Source organism: Sapajus apella, unplaced genomic scaffold (assembly GCF_009761245.1).
Source record: "Sapajus apella isolate SASKATOON/1434 unplaced genomic scaffold, GSC_monkey_1.0 scaffold60, whole genome shotgun sequence".
Taxonomy (NCBI): Eukaryota; Metazoa; Chordata; class Mammalia; order Primates; family Cebidae; genus Sapajus; species Sapajus apella.
Genome location: NW_022437000.1, coordinates 2,526,872 through 2,552,069, shown reverse-complemented (window position 1 = coordinate 2,552,069; position 25,198 = coordinate 2,526,872). Strand labels below are relative to the sequence as shown.

At 35.6% G+C, this 25,198-nt stretch overlaps 1 protein-coding gene and 1 long non-coding RNA gene across 4 annotated transcripts in view; both read left to right on the top strand.

The window, feature by feature from the left end:
- FGF14 (fibroblast growth factor 14) overlaps window positions 1–25,198 on the top strand; it is a 689,306-nt gene that overhangs the window by 310,796 nt on the left and 353,312 nt on the right. The gene's annotated exons all lie outside the window — the stretch shown is intronic.
- The window catches only part of LOC116528895, a 30,292-nt gene continuing 26,120 nt past the window's right edge, over window positions 21,027–25,198 (top strand). Inside the window, exon 1 of the long non-coding RNA XR_004259263.1 lies at window positions 21,027–24,266. This is a non-coding gene — a long non-coding RNA (uncharacterized LOC116528895). The remainder of the gene's footprint in view (window positions 24,267–25,198) is intronic.

The following is a 25,198-nucleotide window of genomic DNA, read 5'->3' as shown; positions in this document are numbered from 1 at the left end:
TAGTGGCAGATCCTAACAGAAAGAAACTTGGCAAAGCAAAATGTGGTTTGCAGGGTCTCAGCCCAGGCAGCACAGAGCAGAGCATGGAAGAGGAAGTTCAGAACCGAGAGACAAAGAGTAAATAACTGGCACATTTGCTTACTGTTTTACACTTCCTAAAGCCAAAGGTATTCATTATAACCACATCATCTGGTATAGTTGTACCTAGGCATTTGCATCAGATATACTACTACTACTGTATTTTGTATGTGCTAATCTCTTACTATTATCTTTTATGTCACTATTGACATATTACATTGATTTAAAATTCTAATAGGGAGTTAGTAATTTCATTTTAAAATTGCAAAAGAGATATTAACAAATATTTGTTAGAAAAAATGGGTTTTGAGTCTGATAGAACAGAGAGCCACTAAGTTGATTCAGACAGTGTAATACATACTTAGCCTTTAGACTACTGGCTCCTAGCCGACTCAGTGGCAATGCCATCTGATCTCAGCTTCAAGGCTTGTATACACAAAGGATCTCATGTACTGTTAGATTATGACTTCATTGAGGGAGGCATCTCGCGGTTGGCATACACTGATCTTTTTTTGGAATGGACAGGCATTAATGGAAATGTGAATCCCAGCAGTCGTTCTGGCTGTCCCCAGCTTTGCAGCCCTATTTCTGAAAGCGAAGAAGGCATGCAGAGGACGTGGCCTACTTGACCACTGCCATCTGTGCCCTCTCAGTGGCAGAACTCTGAGTGACCATTACAGTCAGAGCCTGGGCTTTTAGTGAAAATTCTACTTAAACACAGTGGTTACCAGCAGTTGAGCTTCTACAGCAATAAGCTACTCTAATAAATGTTGTAAATGCAACATTTCCATATAGTAAATATCTTCATTTTATAGATATGGTGATTGACTGCAGAGACCTAAGACACACAGCTAGCGAGAGAACTCACTCTGCCTCTTTTCTATAACCTAAAAGCCATTTCCACTCTTCCTTCAAATAGTAACACAGGAGACAAATTCATCATTTTTTTAGGGGATTATTTTTGCAAGTAGTACAATTATATGACAAATTGATTAACTTTGATTACTTGAAAAATTCAATAAGTCTGTAATATAAATGTCTGACACATATTAGAGTCTTAGTAAATATATGTTGTATATATGCTATGAGTATGTATTCACAACAAATATTGTGTAATAATTTTCAAATTGGTCCATTTTGATTCTGACCTTTTTGTCTAGGTAGTTTTTCTAAAAACCCATTTTGCACATATAAAGCTAATCACCTAACACTAGAAGAAAATCATTCTACAGGATCTCTTGCCATTTGAGCTTCAGGTACGGCAAATGGAATTTCACAACACAGGAGTAACAGAGACAAGGCCTTACAATGACAATTATTCCCAGAGAGTTTCTAAGTATCAACCTGGGGCACAAAATAGAGTGCTTTCATATCTACACAGTGCAGAAAATAACTCCTTGTAAGAGAAAACTAATTAAAATGATCTGAAGAACTATATGATTGATAAACCACTTGTCTCAGCCACTCAGGAAATCAGACATCAAAACCGTTATTCTTTTCAATTTCTGTGTCTTAAAGTTTTGATGAAACAGAATCGTGCTCAAAAAGTCAAGGTCGTGAGGCACATTTGGTTCACAGCCCCCTTACATACATTGTGTAACTGTTGACAGAGCTTTCATAACTGAATGCTAAATAATGTAAACTTCCTTGAAAGTAAATCTTGGGAAAAATGTGGAATCTTCAGGCAGGAATATTGACTAAAAAAATGCAATCTTATGCCAGCTTTTGAATTAGCTAACTGCTAAAAATACCAGCATCAGTTTCCAAAACATGACTTTATCCAGGTATATTAATGTTCCTTACAGTCACATTGCCCGGCATGAATGGAAACACATCTTGCTGAAAAGATACTTGTTACATTTGAGCTTTGCTTCCCTCTGACTGAAATATCAGATATTGGGTTGAATACCTGCCAGTGTCCTCTTCTGGACAGAATGTAAGACATTTTCCACCCTTTTTACATAGGAGCTAAACAATTTCTCTTTGACCTCAGAGAATGGAAACAATTGGTAATAGAACACAATCTGGTTATATAGTGATCATAAAAGATATGCTATGCTCAAATGAATGCAAAGAAATATTTAAAATAGGTTACCTTGGTTCTTAGTTTTCCCTATACTCTGGAACACCCCAGTGGAAAATGAAGATTGTATTCTGAATATCTGTATCTATGATGGCATAAAACGGTTTTTAAAAATATTTTCAACAGGTAAAGTTAAACCAAAAGGTATTTGACTTTCCTTTTACAGAAGCACAGTCTTTGAAATCATAACAACTTGACCCCAAATTCTGGTTTGGTGCCTTAGTTTCCTAAGCTACAAAGTGGATCAAGAATGTACCTATTTTATATGGTAACTTTCAGGATTAAATGAAGTACTTTGTGTGTAATGTACTCATCTTTGTATCTGATCTATGGTAAGCATTTTCTATAATATTTGCTATGACATGAGTTTGTATGACACAAACATGTGTCTCTTTTAATTTAACATAAAGTGCCCAAATTTGAAAAATGAATTATTTGATTTAGGATATCTGTTTCTAAATGTTATAGAATTTTAAATCTACATATTTTTTCAGTTTAATACATATTTGTATTTTTCAATTGTATATGTCAAATACCTTATAAGTTGACTTTGATTTCTCAATTAGAAAATATTGCAGTGTTTTTTTTACCATGCAGGTTGAAAATATGCAATATTTTTGACCTAAATATTATTTCATATCTTGATCAATTAAAGAACACTACATTTGATATACTTAATTACATAAATTTCTAAGTTATGCAAATGGTACACTGTAACATAAACTTTTAAAAAGTACATGTTACATGTGATGTGTTCCATACTTTAAGATTCATTTTCATTAATATAAAAATAATTCTCTCTGATTATCACATTTACCATTTTTATTACTTTTCCCAACTTGGCAGTTATTGTTTTTAAAGTGGTCTTCATTAAAATATAGCATTTCTAAAGCGACAAAACATCAGGAGCAACTGAGTCTCTGACTGATTGCAGATTGACAGTTGAGTACCTTTGTCTCAAATGTATATCATAGAGAAACTAACCCAAACAGGAACAGAAAGCTAACCAACTTACTAAAAAGTATGATTTCTGCACTTAGCCTTTCTGGTTGTAGCTCCTGTTATGTAAGATAATAATTTCAAATTCATGGGTTAGATATGAATATTAAATGACAGAACTGATACAAAGTAAGTGACCATGATAAGTCATTCTCAAAATTATTGTTACATACATACAGAGAAGTAGAAAAGCAATGAGCTTTAAAATCAGACAAAAATCTGTATAACTATCATCTTCTGTACTTATTTCTGGAATTTACATTTCCTACCTGTAAGATGGTGGTTGTGAGTATTAAATCAGTTGATACACAAAAACTGTGGTATCTGACACAGACAAAGCACAGAGGTGGTAAAACTAAAAGGATGGACTGGGCACAGTGGCTCACGCTGGTAATCCCAGCACTTTGGGAGGCTGAGGCAGGTGGATCACAAGGTCAGGAGTTCAAGATCAGCCTGGCCAAGATGATGAAACCCTGTCTCTAATAAAATCCAAAAAAAAAAAAAATTAGCCAGGTGTGGTGGTGGGCACCGGTAGTCCCAGCTACTTGGGAGGCTGAGGCAGAGGTTGCAGTGAGCCGAAATCATGCCACTGCACTCCAGCCTGGGTGATAGAACAAGATTCTATCTCAAAAAAAAAAAAAAAAAAAAAAAAAAAAAAAAAAAAAAGAATTACAGTCTGCCTTTTTTACAATTTCCGGGCAGGGGAGACATGAAGAATCTTGCCCCAGGTCCCATTGCTAGGAAACCCTTAAATAGCAGCAGTTCTTCTCTTTTCTTCCTTCCTTGATGTTTCACACTTTACTTCAGTCTGCCTGCTGCTTCAGGTTGTATAGATCTTCACGCTTTAGGGAACATCACAGTATATAATTTTGTGAATTGCACAATGACCTACCTTTCCTAACTCCAGCCCCATCAACTTCTATCAGCCCGGAGCCCTATTTCCCAAACCAACTAATCGAATGAACTAAATTATGGCAGGATTATTTTTGGAACTCTGTGTTCCTCCTGACAAATGACAGATTTGCCTCCTAATGACTGGTTTCTTGGCCTCACACACTACAAGTCAGGCTCATAGAAGAGCTTCCAGGTAATACAGAAATATCAACTGAGCAGTTTTTGGGAAGTGCTATGACACCCAATTCACTCCACATCATCAGAACACCTCCTGTCTCAATTGTTTTTACTCACTCTCTGGAACTCTGGAAAGTTTTAAAAGCCTCATGCATAATTCTATGTGTTGCCAGCCCATCTTCAAAGAATTTGTGATTGTACACATTGAAATTCCATCACACATTAAGAAAAATGAGTATCTTTCCCTTTCATTTTTTAAAATTGTACTTTAAGTTCCGGGGTACATGTGCAGAACATGCAGGTTTGTTACATAGGTATACATGTGCCATGGTGGTTGGCTGCATCCATCACCCCATCGTCTACATTAGGAATTTCTCCTAATGCTATCATTCCCCTAGCCCCCCACTCCTGGACAGGCCCAGGTGTGTGATGTTCTCCTCCCCGTGTCCATGTGTTCTCATTATTCAACTCCCACTTATGAGTGAGTACATGTAATGTTTGCTTTTCTGTTTTTGTGTTAGTTTGCTGAGAATGATAGTTTCCAGCTTCATCCATGTCTCTGCAAAGGACATGAACTCATCCTTTTTTATGGCTGCATAGTATTCCTTGGTGTATATGTGCCACGTTTTCTTTATCTATTCTATCATTGATGGGCATTTGGGTTGGTTCCAAGTCTTTGCTATTGCGAACAGTGCCACAATAAACATATGTGTGCATGTGTGTCTTCATAATAGAACAATTTATAATTCTTTGGGTATATACCCAGTAATGGGGTTGCTGGGTCAAATGGTATTTCCCCTTCTAAATTGGGCAGATTACTTGGGCCTGAAGTACAGATAAGAGGTAAGAAAAAAGTAATTCTTTATGTACTATATATCCATTCTAGCATATGTGATCTGCAGATTCTGAGATTTAAAAATCTGAGTTTTTTGTTGTTTTTTAAAAATTTTCTTGAGAAAATAAATTTTCATTTGGAAAATGAAAGGCTTTGATAAAATAAGGTCTAAAGCACTTCTTAACTCTAAGGCTATATGTGTAATCGGAGTTGAAATTAACTAGAAAATTGTATTAAAAGTTGAGAGTAGCTATAGACCAGGAAGTTAGGTTTGAAGTAAACATCATTTTTAGCTTTTAATCAAGACTTGTCATTCAGCATAACTTGGTAGCTAGTGTCGTTCTGTTAATTAATCCCTACATGGGTTTTAAAAGCAGTAGCCTATTTAAGTATAATGCCTGGCACGTACCTGGAGCTGAATAATTTTGTAGCTCGGCTCTTCCTTCCTGCCCCTCCCCCACCAATGCACACACACAGTAGGTGGGGGAAGAAAAAGGGAAAGAGAAAGAGAAAAACTTAGCTTTAATCTAAATAGAAGTGAATTTTACTGATCGGAAAAGTATGTAGAGGCTGTATCACACAAAGGGGAAAGAGGAAAGGTGGTAAATGTTAAGGTCAGTCATACTAGTTATTAACTTCCCTTGTTTAACTTTGCTTTGTTTCAAATTTGATCAATGGTATTTCCTAAGATAATTTCAGGTACAGTCAAACAATAACTGTTGGGAGTTCTGGGGGAACTTTTTACTTAAAGAATAAAGACCAAAACTTGTGATGGTAGGAGGCACTGAAAATCAGTATTAATAAGGGCTTTGGAAGCCACTTCTGACAGTTTTGCTTTTTGTAGTAAAGAGTATCACAATTATTTCACTTAACAAAGCACTCCATCTACCATGCTAATGAGAAAATTCACACCTGGCAAGGAGGCTCTGCTTCATCAATGAATTTTGCTTGTGCTGATCATAAGTTATCTGGAAATACCTCTTCAAAGTCTTCCCATTGCTGGGATTTTTATTCTTTTTCTTTCTGTGATTGCCTCAACAACTTGCTTCATTTGACAATGTGTAATTTGTATTATTATTATATTTCTCAGTGCCAGAACTGACCTTAATTTTGTGCCAAATCCTGAAATGATTAGCAGATAACACTAATCATTTTAACTAGTAGGTCACACAAATTTCCTCCTTGAATCTCTATTACAAAAGGCAAGGAAAGTATGGCATGAAAAATGTCTTCTTAGTAAAAAAGCTAAATGAAAGAAAGAAAGAAAAGTAATTTATTCCTTTATTCATTGAAATTTTTTTTGAACAAATATTTACCAGTAACTAGTTTTTTTGTGCTGGGGGATATGTCTGTGAACCAAAATAGACCAAAGCATCTTACCAAAATGGAGTTTGTATTCTAGTAGGGCAAGAATTATTAAAATAGAATATGTTAAAAAATCATGAGTGCAAAAGAAAAATAAAGAAACAGAGTTAGAGGTTAGGAAATGTGTGGGAAGTTCCATTTTAAATAGGGCGAGCCTCAGTAGGAAGATAATATTGAGTAAATATTTAACAATTATAAGGGACTTCACCTCCTGTATATGAGAAAAGCACATTCCAGGATAAGAGATGCCTTGAGCAAAGACTTCAAGATGAGATATAATTTATGTAGGGAAAAAAAGAGGCCAGTTACAAGACAGAAAAGTAGAGAATTAGGAGATGAACTCAGAGATGAGAGAGACAAATCTTATAGAGCCTTCAAGGATATAGAGATTTTGGCTTTTACTTTCAGCAAAATGGGACACTGTTTCTTCAATTTCATAATTTTGAAGACATAAAGGACGAATTGCCTTAGATTTAATGATGAAAAATCCAAATTCTGCGAAAATATTTAAAGAGGTTTATTCTGAGACAATGTGAGTAACCGTGACCTGTGGAAACAGTTTTAAGAAGTCCCGAGAATGTGTGCCCGTGGCAGTTGGCTTACAGTTTAGTTTTATACATTCCAGGGAGATTGCAAATGCATTAAATCATAAATCAGTATATGAAAGGTTTACATTGGTTCAGCCTGAAAAGGCGAGGCATCTTGAAGCAGGGACTCACAAGTTGTCAGTGGGTTTTAGGGATTCTTTTGTTGGCAGTTGGTTGAAAGGGTTAAGCTTTGTCTGTCAGTAGAAAGGAATGCTTAAGGTAAGGCAGTCTACTATCCATCATGTAATACTATACCAGAGTCAGGTTGGAAAGTAAGCCACGTTATATTGGGTTAATTTAAAAAACCCAGTACTTAATAAGTTTGTAAGACAAATCTTCCCCAGCCCCCTTAGAAAGAAATTTGGGCAAGAGGAAAAAAACATTCGGAGTTGAGTCCTCAGATCTTAAAAGGGTACAGAGTTGAGAATAGGCTCAAGGAAAACAAGGATGGAACTCAGAGACCACAAAGCTTTTGCAGCCATCCAGACAAAAGATAATGGAAGCTTGGGCCAAAGTGATAGTGTGATGGTTGTGATAAGCAGCTGTAAGATATTTGAAGGTGGAGCAGACAAAATGTGCTGGTGAATTAGGTGTGAAATGGAGAGACAGAAAGATATCAAGGAACATTCCACGTTTCTTGGCTTTGTTAAATGGATGATTGCGGAAGCTGGATGAAAGAACCAAAGCAAGTGATTGTATAGAAAAATTGGTTCATTCAAATTATTACATGAGTTACTGAAGTGCTCCTTAGAGATAACCCATTAATTTGAACTTGGAATATTTTACTCATTCAAGGCACCAGGGAATGTGTGCATCTATTTTCATGTTGTATGTTGGCCCCATTTTAATTTTTTTCTTTCTCTCAGTTTTGCATTCTACAGGGTTTAGAACACATCGTTTAAGTCATTGTTTATTCATGTTTGTTGCCATTGTTGATTTTCTGGTTGTGACTATTGTTATTGAAGTTAAGGAGAACTAGTCTTTGGGAAGATGGATTAAAGTCATTTGGAAAATACCAATTCTATGTTATCTGTTATCACTACTTTCTCTTCTGTAATGAATACAAGCTCACAAGAGAAGACATGGCTCAGAGTTTTTATAATGCTAAGGAATAACTGTGTTGGAGAGCTTGTCAAATTCCAACTGAACTAAAGTACACTGTATTTTTTGTTTCATTAAGCCCCTTGTATGAGATAACTGAGATAATAGAATTTCATGATAATTCATAGTTATCTATAGCAGGACCTCTTTGGAGTGCTGTTGACAAAATGTTGTGGCTTTTATTTTTTTTTTTTTAATTTTCTATTTTGAAATTGCATCATACCTTTCTTAGAGGTAATTTTAAATATAGTTCCTTTATAGTAATGTCAGAATGGGTAAATTCATAATATCCTGATAAGGAATTTTTGGCTTCTCTGTTTTGACTGGTTAAATAAGTAAAGCTAATTTTAAAAATTGTTACTTAAGAGATTGAAGTTGAAACAAAATATTGCTGTCTTTGTATGATTCCATTTATAGAAACTAAATCTGAAACATTATCATTTTATACTTGAAAACTCATTCCACTTTTGCTTTTACAATTTTTACCGTTAATGTTCTCAATTAATATAGATGTCTGCATAACACTACCTAAAAGTTTTGGTGCATTTTAGCAATCAGGTATTATCCCTAGATATAAAGAGTTGATAGTTAAAAAAAATCATAGTAATATAAATAAATTAAAATGCACAAGATAATTATTTAACTAATGAGAATCTTAAAATCATAAAATGTCAGGGGATGAGTATCTATTCAAATTGATAATCAGGCCACAGTTTTGGTTTTTTTTTTTTTTAAGTGCAGGGATGAAAAATTGCATTAAGTGAGAGATTCTGGAAATAGTAGAAAATATCACTGGTATTTTGACCAAAGCCAGTGGGGATGTCGAAGAATGTTCAGTGGTGATGACCAAAACATCACAGCCAGAGTAAAGGCAAAGGAAAATGTTAAATGTCTTGAACATTTATTGGTATCGTCCAACATTTCTTTCTCACAAGTTGATGCCTACATTTTGTAACCAGAGTGTTAGTGCTTTACTTGAAGTTTCTACTCGGAGTTTCAAGGAATCTGGGCCAGAAGGCAAGATGATACAATTCTCTCTTTTATTTGGTTTAAGGATTATGCTTTGGCCGCATGAATGGCCAAGAAGAGCAATCGTCTCACTTTGGCTAAATAGAAGGAGAGGACTTCTTCATTCTCAAGTATATTAATTCAGATTTTTTTTATGGTTTGTTTATACATGATTTACTATTTTGCTTCCTGCTATTTCAGTCTTCTCTTTAAAATGTTTCTAATGGTCCTTGAATGTGAGAAGAAGGTTTCAGGCAGAATACATTTATTAGAACACCCCAACATCCCACATGCAAAGGAATGGGTCATTGCCACCAAGCTGGAGGACATCCTCTGTGGTCTTGGTTGCCTAGTGGCTTCCCCTGGGTTACCTACTGATGCTGGGTCTCCATCGTTTTCTGCTGAGAGGCAAATGTTATTTGGCCTTGAATTGAGTGGCACAATATGACAAAACTAATAAGTGTACTTTTCAAAAATGTGGATAAATTAGATGATTCCCACAGAAAATGATGAACTTTTCTGGAGCCCAGCTAATCCCCGTTCTGCTGTCTACATTGACAATTAGTTCTGGAAAGAGGAAGAGAGGCCTTGTAGACCAAACACCAATGTTTATCCTTTTAGGTTGTAATCACTCCCAGCGCTTTTAAAAATAGCTTGGTTTTCCCACACATTTTACACATTTGGAAAGTGGATGGTTGATTTTTAGAAGAAGATGGGGTAGAGAATCAGGAGAGTGATAATTAAATGTCCTCATCTTAAAAGGAGAAAATGGCTAGCAGGAGAGCCCGCAGTCAAAAGGTGAGAAAGCATATTTAGAGGAATTGAGGATGGCCCCGGCAGACTTATCTAAAAGACTTTAAGAAAACTGCAGCGCCGAACCTGGGAATCATCCTTGACATTGCCTTCATCCACCCTGGTTCTTTCAGCAAAATCTGTAAAATTTCATCAACACATAACCAAAACGTGACAACTGTTTTCCACCTCCGCTGCATAACTCCAGCCCAAGTCGCCATCTTCCCCTGGATTATTGCAAAAGCTTGCTAACTGGTCTTTTTGCTTCTACCTTACCCTCCTACAATCTTTTCTCTAAATAGAAACCAGAATGAGTCTGTTAATACTCAAGTCCAATGGTATCAGGTCTCTGCACAAATACTCCAATGGCTTCCCAAGTCCATGAAAAGAGGCAAGTCTGTATGATCTTCTTCCCTTCCACCCCATCCTTGCCTAGTGATTCATAAATGCATCTCCCAGATTCTTCTTACTCACTCTGCTCCAGCTATTATGGTCTACTGACCATGTGTCACATGTTCCAGGCAAGGCACCACTTACTGATCCTACTTGCAGACTACTTTTCTCCCAGATATCTGTGTTTCCTCTGTTACATTCTTCAGGTCTTTGCTCAAAGGTCATCTTCAGAATGAGGCTTTTTCCCTGGCACACTGTAGCAATGCCTTCCCTCTTATTACCATCAGACTTAATATATGTTGACATATCTATCTATATGTATGTGTGTACATGGGGTCTGTATGTATGTATAATATATGTGCATGTAGAGTCTGTTTCTTACCTGAAGAATGAGCTCAATGGACACAGAATCTGTATGTTTTGTTCACTGCTGTGCCCCAGTATCATGGATGGTACCTGGCACATAAAAGACTCTTAATAAATACTTATTGAGTCTGGGCATGGTAGCTCACACCTGTAATCCCAGCATTTTGGGAGACTGAGGTAGGAGGATCACTTGAGGTTCAGAGTTCAAGACCAGCTGGCAACAGAGTGGAGTGAGACTCTGTCTCTAAAGATAGATAAATGAATAAATAAATAAAATACATAAATATTTATTGAATAGATCAGTGAATAACGTATTTTTTTATCTTTAATATGATTTCTTCTGGGAAAGAAAATGTGTAAACTCTCTTTTTCCATGACTCCCTGAAAGTATAGAGTAAATTGTATTTTATTCTGTAGAAAAAGCATAAATTTTAAACATAACTTTTGAAGGGCACAAAGTTGGTGCTAAGGAAAAGAGAATTTAACAAGACAGAGGATGGTAAGACAGGAGCCAGTGGCAGAGATCCTGTGTGTCTCTGGGGAAGAGACTGATGGTGAAAATAAAACTGGCCACTGAAATTAACTACCTAAGGGCTCCCCGGGAGACTATCAGCAAAGAGTTCAGCTCTGAGGAACAGGAGGACAGAGATAGCTCCGACTGCAACCTAAATCCCACACTATCTGAAGAACTGCCAAGTCTGATGGGTTTTCTTCCTGACAGTTTCTATATCCACCACTGTTCTCACTGCTACTTCCCATTGTCCACAGGACCTCTTACGCAGATTCTAGGCACCATGTTTCTCAGACTTCAGCCTTGCCACTTCTTTCTCCACATCATGACTGTAGAACTCCTTCTGAAAGGTGAACGTGATCATGTCATGTCATTGTTTAAAACTCTTTGATAGCTTTCCCCATTTAATCTGAGAGAATGAAGTTCAAGTTCTTAATATACTTCAATGGGGTTTTGAACGTCATGGCTCACTATTCCTCCGGCTTTTCACACTCTGTAGCTGTGTCATGTTGTCTCCAACTGCTGGGTCTTTATGAACTTCCATCGCTCTGCAGCCCCAAATCCTACCCTTCATCTTCCATAGTGCAGTTAGATGAGAAGCCACCCCTCATACCTGCTTCATTGGGCTAGATGTCTTCCTAAGAGTCCTGTAGCATCCTGCATTACAGTACAGACTGCCCATATTGATAGTATTATAATCACATTTACTAGTCTTTTATTTATCATTCTTTCCTCTAGACTCTAAGTTTTTTCTTTTTTGTGTTGTCTTACTCATTTTTAGTTGACAAAATTGTATGTTTTTATAGTGTACATCGTGGTGTTTTGAAATATGTATATATTGTGGAATGATTAAATCAAGCTAATTAATATCTGCATCCTCATATACTTATTGTTGTGATGAGAATTCTTTAAAATCTTTTGAAATTTTCAAGAATATAATACATTGTTATAAACTGTAGCCATACTGGCCAATAGATTTCTTGAATTTATTTTTTCTATCAAATTGAAATTTTGTGTCCTTTGACCATAACCTTCCAAGCCCCCCACCCCCTACCCCTGGAAACCACCATTATTATGCTCCCAACCTCTGTGAGTTTTATTTTTTAAGATTCCCATATGAATGAGGCCATGCAGTATTTGTTTTTCCAAACCCCACTTATTTCACTTGCTATAAATGTCCTCCAGGTTCATCCATGTCATTGCTAACACAAGATTTCCTTCATTTTTGAGGCTTAATAATACTCCATTGTGTAAATATACCACATTTAAAAAAATCCATTCATTTGTTCATGGGTACTTAGGTAGACTTCATATTTTGACTATTGTGAACAATCCTGCAGTAAATATGGGAGAGCAGATGTCTCTTTCACATACCGATTTAATTTCCTTTGGATACAGACCCAGTAGTGGGATTGCTGGGTCATGTGATAGTTCTATTTTTAATTTTTTGAGGACCCTCCATGTTGTCTTCCATAAAAGCTGTATTCGTTTACATTCCCTTCAACACAGTGTAAGAGTTTTCTGTTTTGTATCTCTTTGCCAACATGTTATCTTTCATTTTTTTGATCACCATTTTAACAGGTATAAGGTGATACGTCACTGTGATTTTAGTTTGCGTTTTCCTGATGATAAGTGATGTTGAACATTTTTCATATACCTTTAGCCATGTGTATCTCTCACTTGAGAGATAACTATTCCCATCCTTTACCCATTTTTAAGAATTGTGTTGTTTTGTTACTATTGGGGTATCTGAGTTTCTTGTATGTCTTAGATATTAACGCCTTATCAAATGCATGGTTCGTAAACATATTCTCCCATGTCACACACTGGCTCTTCACCCTGTTGATTGTTCCCTTACTGTGCAGAAGCTTTTTACTTTGATATAATTCTGTCTATCTACTTTTGCTTTTGTTGCCTGTGCTTTTGGGTTTATATCCAAAATGCTATTGCCCAGTGCAATGTCACAGAGCTTTTTTAAAAATGTTTTCTTCTAGTAGTTTACAACTTATACATTTAAATGTTTATTTAAGACTTATTAGATTAAGCCTTCCATTTTGAGCTGTGGTGTGAGATAGAATCTAATTTTACTCTTCTGCATGTAGATATCCAGTTGTTCCAACACTATTTATGAAAAGACTGTTCTTTCCCCATTGTGTGTTATTGACATCTTTGTCATCAATTGACTGTAAATATGTGGCTTTATTTCTGGGCTCTGTATTTTGTTCCGTTGATCTATGTGTCTGTTTAGTGGCACAGGCCTATGTAGTTAAGTTCAACCATTGTGGAAGACAGTGTGGTGATTCCTCAAGGGCCTAGAACCAGAAATAACATTTGACCCAGCAATCCCATTACTGGGTATATACCCAAAGGATTATAAATTATTCCACTATAAAGACACATGCATACTCATGTTTATTGTAGCACTGTTCACAATAGCAAAGACTTGGAACCAGCCTAAATGCCCATCAATGATAGACTGGATAAAGAAAATGTGGCACATATATACCGTTAATACTATACAGCCATAAAAAAAGGATGAGTTCATTTCCTTTGCAGGGACATGGATGAAGCTGGAAACCATCATTCTCAGCAAACTAACAGAAAAACAGAAAACCAAACATTGCATGTACTCACTCATAAGTGGGAGTTGAATAATGAGAACACATGGACGCAGGGAGAAGAACATCACACACTGGGAACTGTTGCCGGGTAGGGGTTAGGGGAGGGAGAGTATTAGTAGAAATACCTAATGTAGATGACGGGATGATGGGTGCAGCAAACCGCCACGGCAAGTGTATACCTATGTAACAAACCTGCATGTTCTGCACATGTATCTCAGAACTTAAAGTATAATAAACAACAACAAAAAAGAGACAAAAAGTGCTTAAAGGATCTAGATAAATGAAGAAAAATTTCCTCATTCATTGCAAGTGGGTATTTTTATATGTTTGTCTTTCAGTATTTCCATTGTTAATTTTACAAGAAACAAAGTATGTCTTATGTATTGTCTAGGATGACAAACATTTTGAGGAAAATTTTAACATGGTTGAGAAGAATTGACATAGAGGAATAAAATTAACTCTGTGGGTGGTGTCAGGGAAGGAATTTCAGGGTGGAGATGACAACATCTCTCATATGCACAAATTATGCCATATTTCTTTAGAAAAAGTAAAACTTAAATAGTGGTTATATTTGGGTGATGGCATTGGTGGTCTACAACTATATTTTGTAATATAAATGAAATGTATCTGTACTTATTAAACCTATTTGTCTTTTAGAGAAAAAATAATAAAATGTATAGTACAGTAAATCCATAAGCCAGTTGGATAAATAGTAAGTCCATAAGCCAAATAACAGCTGTTTTTATTATCAAGGATTATATGCCATATATAATTGTATGTGTTATATTTTTAGATGACTGGCAGCACGGTAGGTTTGTTGACACCAGAATCACCACAAACACATGAGTAATGCATTGTGCTATGATGCTATACCACAAGATGATAGGAATTTATCAGCCTGATTCTAATCTTATAGGGAACTGTCTTATGTTTTCTGTCATTGACCAAAATGTCATTGTGCAGCACGTAACTGTATTTTATGGGTTTTTCTGCTAGCTATTGTAAGTGGAATTGCTTTCTTGATTTCTTTTTTGTATAGCTCACAGCATATAGAAATGGTACTGATTTTTGTATATTGATTTTGTATCCTGCAATTATACCAAATTATTAGTTCCAACAGTTTTTTGGTGAAGTCTATGGAGTTTTTAATATTTAAGAATGTGTCATCTGCAAATAGGGATGATTTAACTTTTTCGTTTCCATTTTTAATGTCTTTTCTTTTCCTTGCATAATTGCTCCACCTAGGACTTCCAGTACTTTGTTGAATAGAACAGAGGAGAGTGTGCATCATTGCCTTGTTCCTGATCTCAAATGAAAAGCTTTCAACTTTTTCCTACAGAGTATAATGTTAGCTGTGAGCTTGCCATATGTAGCCTTTTTTGTTTTGAGACATTCTCTCTATATGTAATTTACTAAGAATTGTTATCCTAAGAGAAGTTGATTTTTTTCAAGTACTTTTTCAGCATCTATTGAAATGATCGTATGGTTTTTATCCTTCATTTCATGGTGGATCATGTTATGTTGAACTATGTTCACATTCCTGGGATAAATTGCACTTGATCATGGTGAATGATCTTTTTAATGTGCTGTTGGATTTGGTTTGGTGATATTTTGTTAAAGATTTCTTGCATCTATGTTCATCAGGGATATTGGTGTGTAACTTTTTTTCTTGTAGTGTTGTTTTCTAGCTTTTATATCAGGATAATGTTGGCCTCATAAAATGTGTTTAGAAGTACTCCCTTAGCTTCAATATTTTTTGAAGCTGTAGACTAAATCTATCTTGTTTACAGTTGTGTTTTCAGTGTCTAACATGACACCTGCCACATCTTGGGAATTCAAAACTTGTTTAATGAATAATTGTATTTTTCCAGGTGTCAATATCTGAGAATCATGGTTCAAAAGAATACTCCCCAGGTAGGAAGTTGGGTGAAAAAATAAGATATTTTTTTCCCCAGGAACAAATATGTAAACCTGGAACTTATAAAGAATAGCCCTGCTGGGCATGGTGGCTCATGCCTATAATTCTAGCACTTTGGGAGGCAAGTGCAGGAGGAATGTTTGAGTCCATGAGTTTGAGACCAGCCTAGGCAACAGAGTGAGACCCCATCTCTGCAAAAAAAAAAAAAATTGTTTTTAATTGCTAGGTATGGTGGTGGACACCTGTAGTCCCACCTGCTTGTCAGGCTGAGGCGATAGGCATACTTGAGCCCAGGAGGTTGAAGCCGCAGTGAGCATGAACATACCACTGTACTCCACTGCAGCCTGGGTGACAGAGCGAGACCCTGTCTCAAAAAAAAAAAAAGATAGCCCTTCCTTCTTGGTGGAAATTTCTCAGTCTTTTGTTGGGAGAGGGAGAGAATGAGAATAATACAAATAGTATTCCCCCATTGGAAAAAGCTGTCATCAAGATCTTTCCTTAGCTCCAGGGAATCCCTGATTCCCATCCCTCTCAGATCAAGGCCTTGGTCTTTTTTTTTTTTTTTTTTCTATTCGTTTTTACACGGTTCATGTTCAACTATAAATACGGAGTTTTAAACATGTAAATGCAAGTATAATCAGAGGCCTTTGACATAAAAATTACATGACAGAGATCTTCCATTTGATTGTTATTGCTTTTTCCCGATTAGCATGAAAGACTTAGTCAATTAATAAAAGGTTTAAGGAAGAAATAAGTTATTGATCTTACATGTATTGAAAAATTTCCTCGCAATGAAATTGGCAATAATTGCTTTCTATACAGCTTTAAAGGGGGAAATACGTTTTGTTGGATAAATTTAACTTTCTTGGCACAATGTCCCAATTATACATAAATGTTGGGCTTTATTAGCTGGCACCACTGGAATAGAACAAATCTTGTGATTATTTTAATCCATCATTAAAGGTGCTCCTAAATTCCATAGGAGGCGTATGGTAAAGACTGTGACCAGCTGCCTGCTGCCTGTTGGAATAGGTGTGCATGGGGAGAGACAGACTCAGAAACCACTGCAACAATGTGCTGTCCATGATCTTTTTTTAAATTTATTTTATTTTTATTTATTAATTTTTCTGAAATGGAACTTTGCTCTGTCACCCAGACTGGAGTGCAGTGGCACATCTCAGCTCACTGCAATGTCTCCCTTCCAGATTCTAGTGATTCTTCTGCCTCAGCCTCCTGAGTACCTGGGTCTACAGGTATGTGCTACCACACCTGGCTAATTTTGTGTATGTGTGTATTTTTAGTAGAGATGGCATTTCACCATGTTGGCCAGACTGATCTCGAACTCCTAACCTCAAGTGCCTGCCTGCCTCGTACTCCCCCAAAGTGCAGGGATTGTAAGTGTGAGCCACTGCACCCAACCTGCCCATAATCTTAAAGTCCCTGCTGAGCTCAGGATATGAACCAAGAAGGAAAACTAAAGTGTGTTTTCATATCAGAGGCCAAGAAATGATGCTCCTCTGGCTGAGTGGTGGCAACAGATATATTTTCAGCATTTGCATTTTAATGCCTTTAGGTGGGACATGAACTCTTCAGCTTGCTACAAATATCACCACTTTTTATTGCCATTCATCAGCCAATTTACATGTTTATATTACTAGCCCTCCTCCAGTAAGACATTTGATTTTGAGACCTCAATTTACAACTTCTATTTCTCCATTCTCTACCTTCTTTGTTTTCTTTTTTTCCTGTCATTTGAGTGAGGTTTCAAGTAATTTTTACAAAAGCGTAAATGAATAGTATGCTGCCAGGCCTTTCTTATGTAAAATAGTCTTTCTGTTTTCCTCACATGTTAAAGCAACTTGGCTGTGGGAACATTAAGGAGTTGTAAAAGTCTTTCCTTAAAACTCAGCACATGTCACTCCCTTATCCTGTATTACTTGGTTGACAGTGCTGGTAGAATTATGGGAGGGGCTATCATTAAGTTTGTTCAGAACTTATAGGGCCCTGTATTAAATGATTTGTATTATTTAAGAAATATTCACCTGTAATCCCAGCACTTTGGGAGGCCTAGGCGGGTGGATCATGAGATCAAGAGATCGAGACCATCCTGGTCAACATGGTGAAACCCCGTCTCTACTAAAAATACAAAAAAATTATCTGGGCATGGTGGCGCGTGCCTGTAATCCCAGCTACTCAGGAGGCTGAGACAGAAGAATTGCCTGAACCCGAGGCGGAGGTTGCAGTGAGCTGAGATCGTGCCATTGCACTCCAGCCTGGGTGACAAGAGCAAAACTCCATCTCAAAAAAAAAAAAAAAAAGAAATATTCTTTCACTGGGCTATGAATTACTGCTTTCATTCTTGATGATTCTTTATTAATCCTATAATTCTGCAAGTGATATTTTGCCTTCCATCCTTTATTTATCCTCTTCTGTTTTATTGTTTACAAATCAATTGTTCTTGATTTTTTAATAACTTCTGGGAAAGATTCTTAAGGTGGTCCTGTAAATCAGTGATTCAGTTTTCCCCAAGAGTTAATATTCTCCAATGAGAATGGTAATTTTGTTTTCTGAAATTCCATCTCCTCTCCCCCTTCTATCTCTGCATTTTATAATGCCTTTATACATTGCCTTTTCCTGCTTTGTGCTTTTCTATTCTCCTTTCACAAAGACCATATTTACTTGCATCCTTCTGTAAGGTTTTTATCACAGCAGTGAGCTCTGCCTCTCAGTTTTCATGATTTCCCTCCTTATTCTGTAGTAGTATAAATAGAGTCTATGCTATTTGTATTTTCCATTTACTTTCTGTATGGGGGGGGTTGGAGGGGAACGGCTGTTCTAGCCCCGATAGTTTTGCCAATAGTAAGTCTGTTCATGAGAGTGTAATTCCCACCACTCCCACAGCAGATTTTGTCTATTACAATTTTTCAGGACTAAAATTGGACTTCGTCCTATTCCGATTGCCCAGATCTCTATATAGTTACATCTTGAATGATGAAAAACAGAAACAACTGCCACTATATCATTACTCAGTAGGTATCTCCTAAGGAGGAATGAAGAGTAGAGAAAGATATGTTGTATCTGTATCCAGTTATCTGCCATTGATGGAAAAAGAAGTGATGCAGAAAGGAGCAAGTAAATGGATCACTTTCTATTACATCCGGAAAAATTGCTCATACAAATGGACAACGATACATCTCAGTTTACTGTTGCTTTTGAAGGAAATATTTTTGCTCTGTTATTTGATCTTAACATGATTTTACAAAATACCAAGAAGGAGGAAAAGTAAACAGTAAACGGGGAGACCCATATAAAGCAAACTGGAGGCAAGTTAGTAGATCAGATAGATGACTGTCATCAGTCTAAAACTGAATATCCCCCAGAAGATAGCTGAAACTCAGATCATCAACCAAAACTCCCTTATAACACATTTTCCTATGATTTATATGTATAATGAAAAAAATGGCTTTGGTAGTTTTTTCTTAGCTTATCCACAAAGACACTACATTTAAATCTGCCCTGCCATCTTGATCTGGTTCTCTCTGCCTTGTCATGCTGTTACCTTTCTACCCACTATGTACTTCTAAGGGCAGCAGATAACTCTTGTTTGGTTAGTTAATTTTTAAACAACTTTTTCTCCTTCTGTAATGTTTACCCATGATAAAGAGAGAAAGTAGTTTGGCTGATTTTCTTGCTGGTGTAAGCTCTTACTTATTTCTATGCTAAAGTTGTTGGGTGGCTGCCTTTTTCCTCAGATGAACTTAGAAAACCTTTCAGGGATCTGTTTTTATGTGCGTTTTTTGTTTTTTTTTTTTTAATGGCAAACAAGACTGCAGTCCTTAGAGAAGCAGTTACCAACTGGACTTAACTTTTGTTGTAGTTTTGCCTTCATGGCATTATTCATAAAAATAGAATATGAAAACAGGTCTTTGTACTATAGTCTAGAGAGGAAACTTTTAAATCCTGTTTAAAAAACATGCTTTATTTAACATAAATATCCCGTATTTGGCTTATTTTCCATGAAAACTCACTGATATAGTTCAATTCCTTTGTCAAAATATTGCTCTTAGAATTTAAATGTGTACATATGCCATATTTTCTTTATTCATTCATCTGATGATGGACACTTAGATTGCTTTCAAATCTTGGGTATTGTGAACAGTACTGCAATAAACATGGAAATGCAGGTACCTCTTTTATATACTGTTTTGCTTTCTTTTGGGTTTACTGGATCATATGGAAGTTCTAATTTTAGTTTTTTGAGGAAACTCCGAACTGTTCTCTATAGTGATTGTAATAATTCACATTCCCATCAACAATGTACAGGGGTACATTTTTCTTCACATCTTTAGCAGCATTTGCTACTGTCTGTCTTTTAGATATAAGTCATTTTAATTGGAGTAAGATGATATCTCATTGTAGTTTTGATTTGCATTTCCCTGATGATCAATGATATTGAGCACCTTTACATATACCTGTTTGTCATTTGTATGTCTTATTTGAGAAATGTCTAATTCAGGTATTTTTCCCATTTTGCAATCAGATTATTCAATTTTTTCTTATTGAGTGTTTTGAGCTCCTTACATCTTCTGGCTAATCCTTTGTAAGATGAATAGTGTGCAAATATTTTCTCCTATTCTGTGGGTTGTCTCTTCACTTTGTTGATTGTTTCTGTTACTGTGTAGAAGCATTTTAATTTGATGTGATCCTATTTGTTAATTTTTGTTCTGGTTACCTGTGTTTTTAGGGTATTACTCAAGAAATCTTTACCCAGATGAATGTCCTAGAGAATTTCTCTAATGTTTTCTTTTAGTAGTTTCAGGACCTGAGGTCAGGCGTTCCACCTGCCAGGTGATCCACCTGCCTCAAGTGTTGGGATTACAGGCATGAGCCACCGCGCCCAGCCTGGTTTCCTCTTGCTTTTCATCTTCTTTAAGATACATCATTAGGCTGTTTATTTTCAGATGTTTTCTTATTGCTTGTTAATGTCATTTTCTTTTGGATTGGAGAAGTCCCTTTAGCATTTCTTATAGGACAGGTCTGGGGTTGATGAAATCCCTCAGCTTTTGTTTGTCTGGGAGTCTTTATTTCTCCTTCATGTTCAAAGGATATTTTCTCTAGATATACTATTCTATGATAAGTTTTTTCCTTCCACACTTTAAACATGTTATGTCACTCTCCTGTCCTATAACGTTTCCACTGAGAAGTCCGCTGCCAAACATATCGGAGTGCTATTCTATGTTATGCGTTTCTTTTCTTTTGCTGCATTAGGATTCTTTCTTTATCCTTGACCTTTGGGAGTTTGATTATTAAATGTCTTGAGGTAGTCTTATTTGGGTTAAATCTGCTTGTACTTAAGTACAAACTTCCTGTACTTAAATAGTGATAACTATTTCTAGGCTTGAGATGTTCTCTGCAATTATCCTTTTGAATAAACTTTCTACCCTGATCTCTCTCTCTCTCTTCTTTAAGGCCAGTAACTATTAGATTTGCCTTGTTGAGGTTTTTGTAGATCTAGTAGGCATGCCTTATTCCTTTTTATTCTTTGTCATTTTGTCTCCTCTGACTGTGCATTTTTAAATAGTCAATTTGATTTTCCTTGGGAGGTGTGCTGGTCACTGACATGCTCTATTTGAATATCTTGTTTCCACACTAAAGAATCTTTTTTTGTGTGTATGCAATCATCCAATTAGGAGTTGAGAAAATGGGAAACTCAATAGATTTTTATTGAACAAGGAAAGCATCTCATTACATCCTATTCATCATTATTATCAATGTTTCTAAATTATTTGCATAATATAAAATAATTAAAAAGTGGTATTTCTGTGAGGCAGAATTTTGGCTTTTATTTGTCAATATCTGGCTGAGTGGTCATATACAAGTGACTCAGTTACCTTACCATGCAACTAAATACCCATAGCTATAAAATGAAAGAACTGACAGTTCTCAAATGGCCTTTTCATGATACTATCAGTTGAAATAAATCCAAATATCACATACATGTTGCTTGCTTTGTATGAACTACTCTTGGAGATGTGGGGGAAAATGTGACTTCATGAGCCCTGCGATGCTCCAGAAATGGAGTTTAAGAAGTGAGATGGAGACAAGAGCTTTAGTTGGTAGGAGCAGGAGACACAGTGAGAAGGTAATCTAAGGCCTGATTGTGGAAAGCATTGAATTCAATTTTTTAATTTTCTGTAAGCCATGGGGAACCATGCCACTTTTGAGCAGGTACATTTCATGATTCAAACATAGGTTGTGTGGATGGGGAGAAACTGGAGATAGCAGCATAGGCCTGGAGGTTCAGGGACAGTCTAGGTACAAAGGGAGGAGCTCTTATTTTAAGAGGAGACAGGGGTTCTGCAGATTCAGGAGATATTTCAATTGAGGCATAAGTAGCATTCAATAATAATTATAGCTTAATTAGTGAAATACACTCAGAACTCCTAAGAACAAGAATAGAGATGTATGTGCAGAGAAATATTTCCTTGTTAAAACTTTGGAAACGCTGTTTGAATCTATCATTTGGAAATTCAGAAGGTTATTGGAGGGAATAAGCATTGCGTTATTTATTTGGCTCTATTAATATATATAGTGGGAGTTTTGTAAACATGAATTTAAATAATAAAATATGTTTGATAGTGAAAAATCTATGTCAGGGTCGTTACTTTTCATTGTCTTTGGTAAAATAGTATTGTTATCGATAAGGTAATTTAACTGGTTCTTTCATTTTTGAGTGCCTAACTTGTACCCAGTTGAAAATTAAGAACCTGATGCAAATTAGATGTCAGAAAAGCAATAGCTTTTTAATGTATTCTCAAATCATATGCTACAGTAACAATGATAAAGAACCTTACATAGTAAGGCACTTATTAGATAGTGAATTAAGATTCATTTTTAAAATAATATTACCATTATAAATTATCCTCCTATTTTAAATTCTGGGCATTCTACCATAATAATTAGTATGAATTCATGATACATTAATAACCTCCTGCTTAAAACTTGGATATATTTTAAGCCAAATGTTATTATTAATATATTACTTAAGTGTATTCTTTTGTGCTGACATTCTTAACTAGCTAGATATGAAATATGGTAAAATACAGCCAAGAGCTATGTCTACTATTCAAGAGATACATCACAAAAGTGAATGGAATATGTTGAAAACAGAACTGTCTGATTATGCTTTTATTAGAATATATATCCACAAGTAATGATTTTTTTAATGATTAATGGTTTATTCATTATGTTATTTGATAACCTGGTAAATTTTTAGTCAAATAAAAATGACCCTTATATTTTATATACATATTAACTGTCCATGTTTAGACAATTATATGTTAATAAATATTTATATATAATATAAATTAACATATATATTTGGACAATTGTCTGTGTTTGGACAGTTGTATATTAACTGCCCATGTTTTTGGTTGAATCTGCAGATGCGGAATCGAGGGATACTAAGGATCGACTCTATTGTTAAAAGACTCATTTATACAAATTTAAATGTGTGCTATAGCAAATGCCTTAATTTTAAGGCTACCATGTGTATGTATACATGAGGTGCATCCTATTTTTTGCTCTTTTTTTTGTATTTAAAAATAAACCATGTTACCTTCTGTTATTTTCCTTATGCTTCTGGAATCAATTTTCATAATTGTAGGGATACCAATGTACCAGAAATGTCTTGGAGTATTTTAAGCTTTGAGTGTACAGTGGACATTCAATCAACAACAATGCCCACTGTATACTCAAAGACCCTGTAGGCATTGTTGTTGATTGAAATAAGTTACTGGGATTGGAAAAGCCAAGTGTATTGGGCTCCACTTGACTTGAGCTCCTAGGAATGTAGCACAGCAGATTGTATATGAATGATTTGCCTTGAGCCTCAAGTTGATACTATAAACATTACAGTGACATATAATGCAGGAAGAAAGCAGTATATCCATACTAGTTACTTCTAAAAGTCCAGCTTCCTTTCTCCTTGATGTGAAATCTATCCAGGCTTTATAGATGTTGATGCATCTGGAGGCTAAGCTGAAAGACATTAATTGTTCCAATAATAATAGTATTTGGAACAAAGAACTGTGTTTACGTTTTTGAAATTTTTTAATGGAAGCATTTTCATGTTGAAGAGGGAGTGACATTATATATCTGATATTTATGATAAAGATTAGCATTCAATTTTCTTTTTAGGTTTTATATACAGTCATCTCTCAGTATCTGTGGGGGATTTGTTCCAGGAGCTTATATGAATGCTAAAATCCAGGGATGCTCATGTCCCTGATAAAAAATGGCCTAGTATTTTCATATAACCTATGCATATTCTTCAATATACTTTAAATCATCTCTAGATTGCTTATAAAACCTAACACAATGTACACACTGTGCAAATTGTTGTTATACTGTATTGTTTTTTACTTTTATTAATTTTTATTGTTTTTAAGGTATTTTCTGTTCATGTTTGAATCTGCAGATGCAGAACCCAGGGATATTAAGAGCCAACTATATTGTTAAAGACTTATATAGATTTAAGTATATACTTATATATATAACTATATATATATAAAACAACTATATTGTTAAAGACATATAGATTTAAATATATATATATTTAAAAACTCTTTAAAAGCTGTCTTGAAGGATCTCAACTTGTATTAAATGTGACACAAGAAGATGCAACATAAAAGTGGATATTTTATGACCTTAGAATCAAAGTGTTCATGTGTAATGTTCTTGAAATTAACCTAACCAATAGACCTCTGAAATTTTAGGAGCATTCAAACCACTTCTAAGCATGGTTTGAAGCAAATTGTCTGCAGACCACTGACAAAAAGGCAAGAGTCAATATCTTTTTAGGCTACTATTAACTGAAACTCACTTTGCATATGTCTCAAGAGCACAAGCATTAAGTTTTTTCAATTATGTTGGTGATCAGTTCGGTATTCTCTAACTAGGAAACCATCTAAAGGCTCATATATCTGTCTTTATCTAAAGGCCCTTATATCTGTCTTTCTCTCAAATTAAAGATGTTTTATTTTTATGTCTTGCTTCAGCTTTTACTTTGACTTCTAATAAGACAATAATTTTTTCATGAGAAAATACTGTCCGAATTTTACGCCTGGTGGTACCTTAGTTCTTTTCTAAGACCCATCTCAAATGTCATTTCTTTCCTAAAATCATCATTCATTTAGCTAACATAATTCTTCAACATCCTTCTGCCAATCTGGGTGACTGAGTAAATTAAATGTTCTTTGCTCAAATCATTAACTCTAGAAAAGGCTGATTTTTAAAAGAAAAATGACTTCAGTTTTGCACATTCATTATTTCTATAAGACTCCTCTACAACAACTAAATGAAGATGTTTAATAAATAAACATATTTGTATATACCGTCACATAGACAGATGATATTTGAAGTCATTGATTTGAAAAAGACCATATGATATACACACACACACACACACA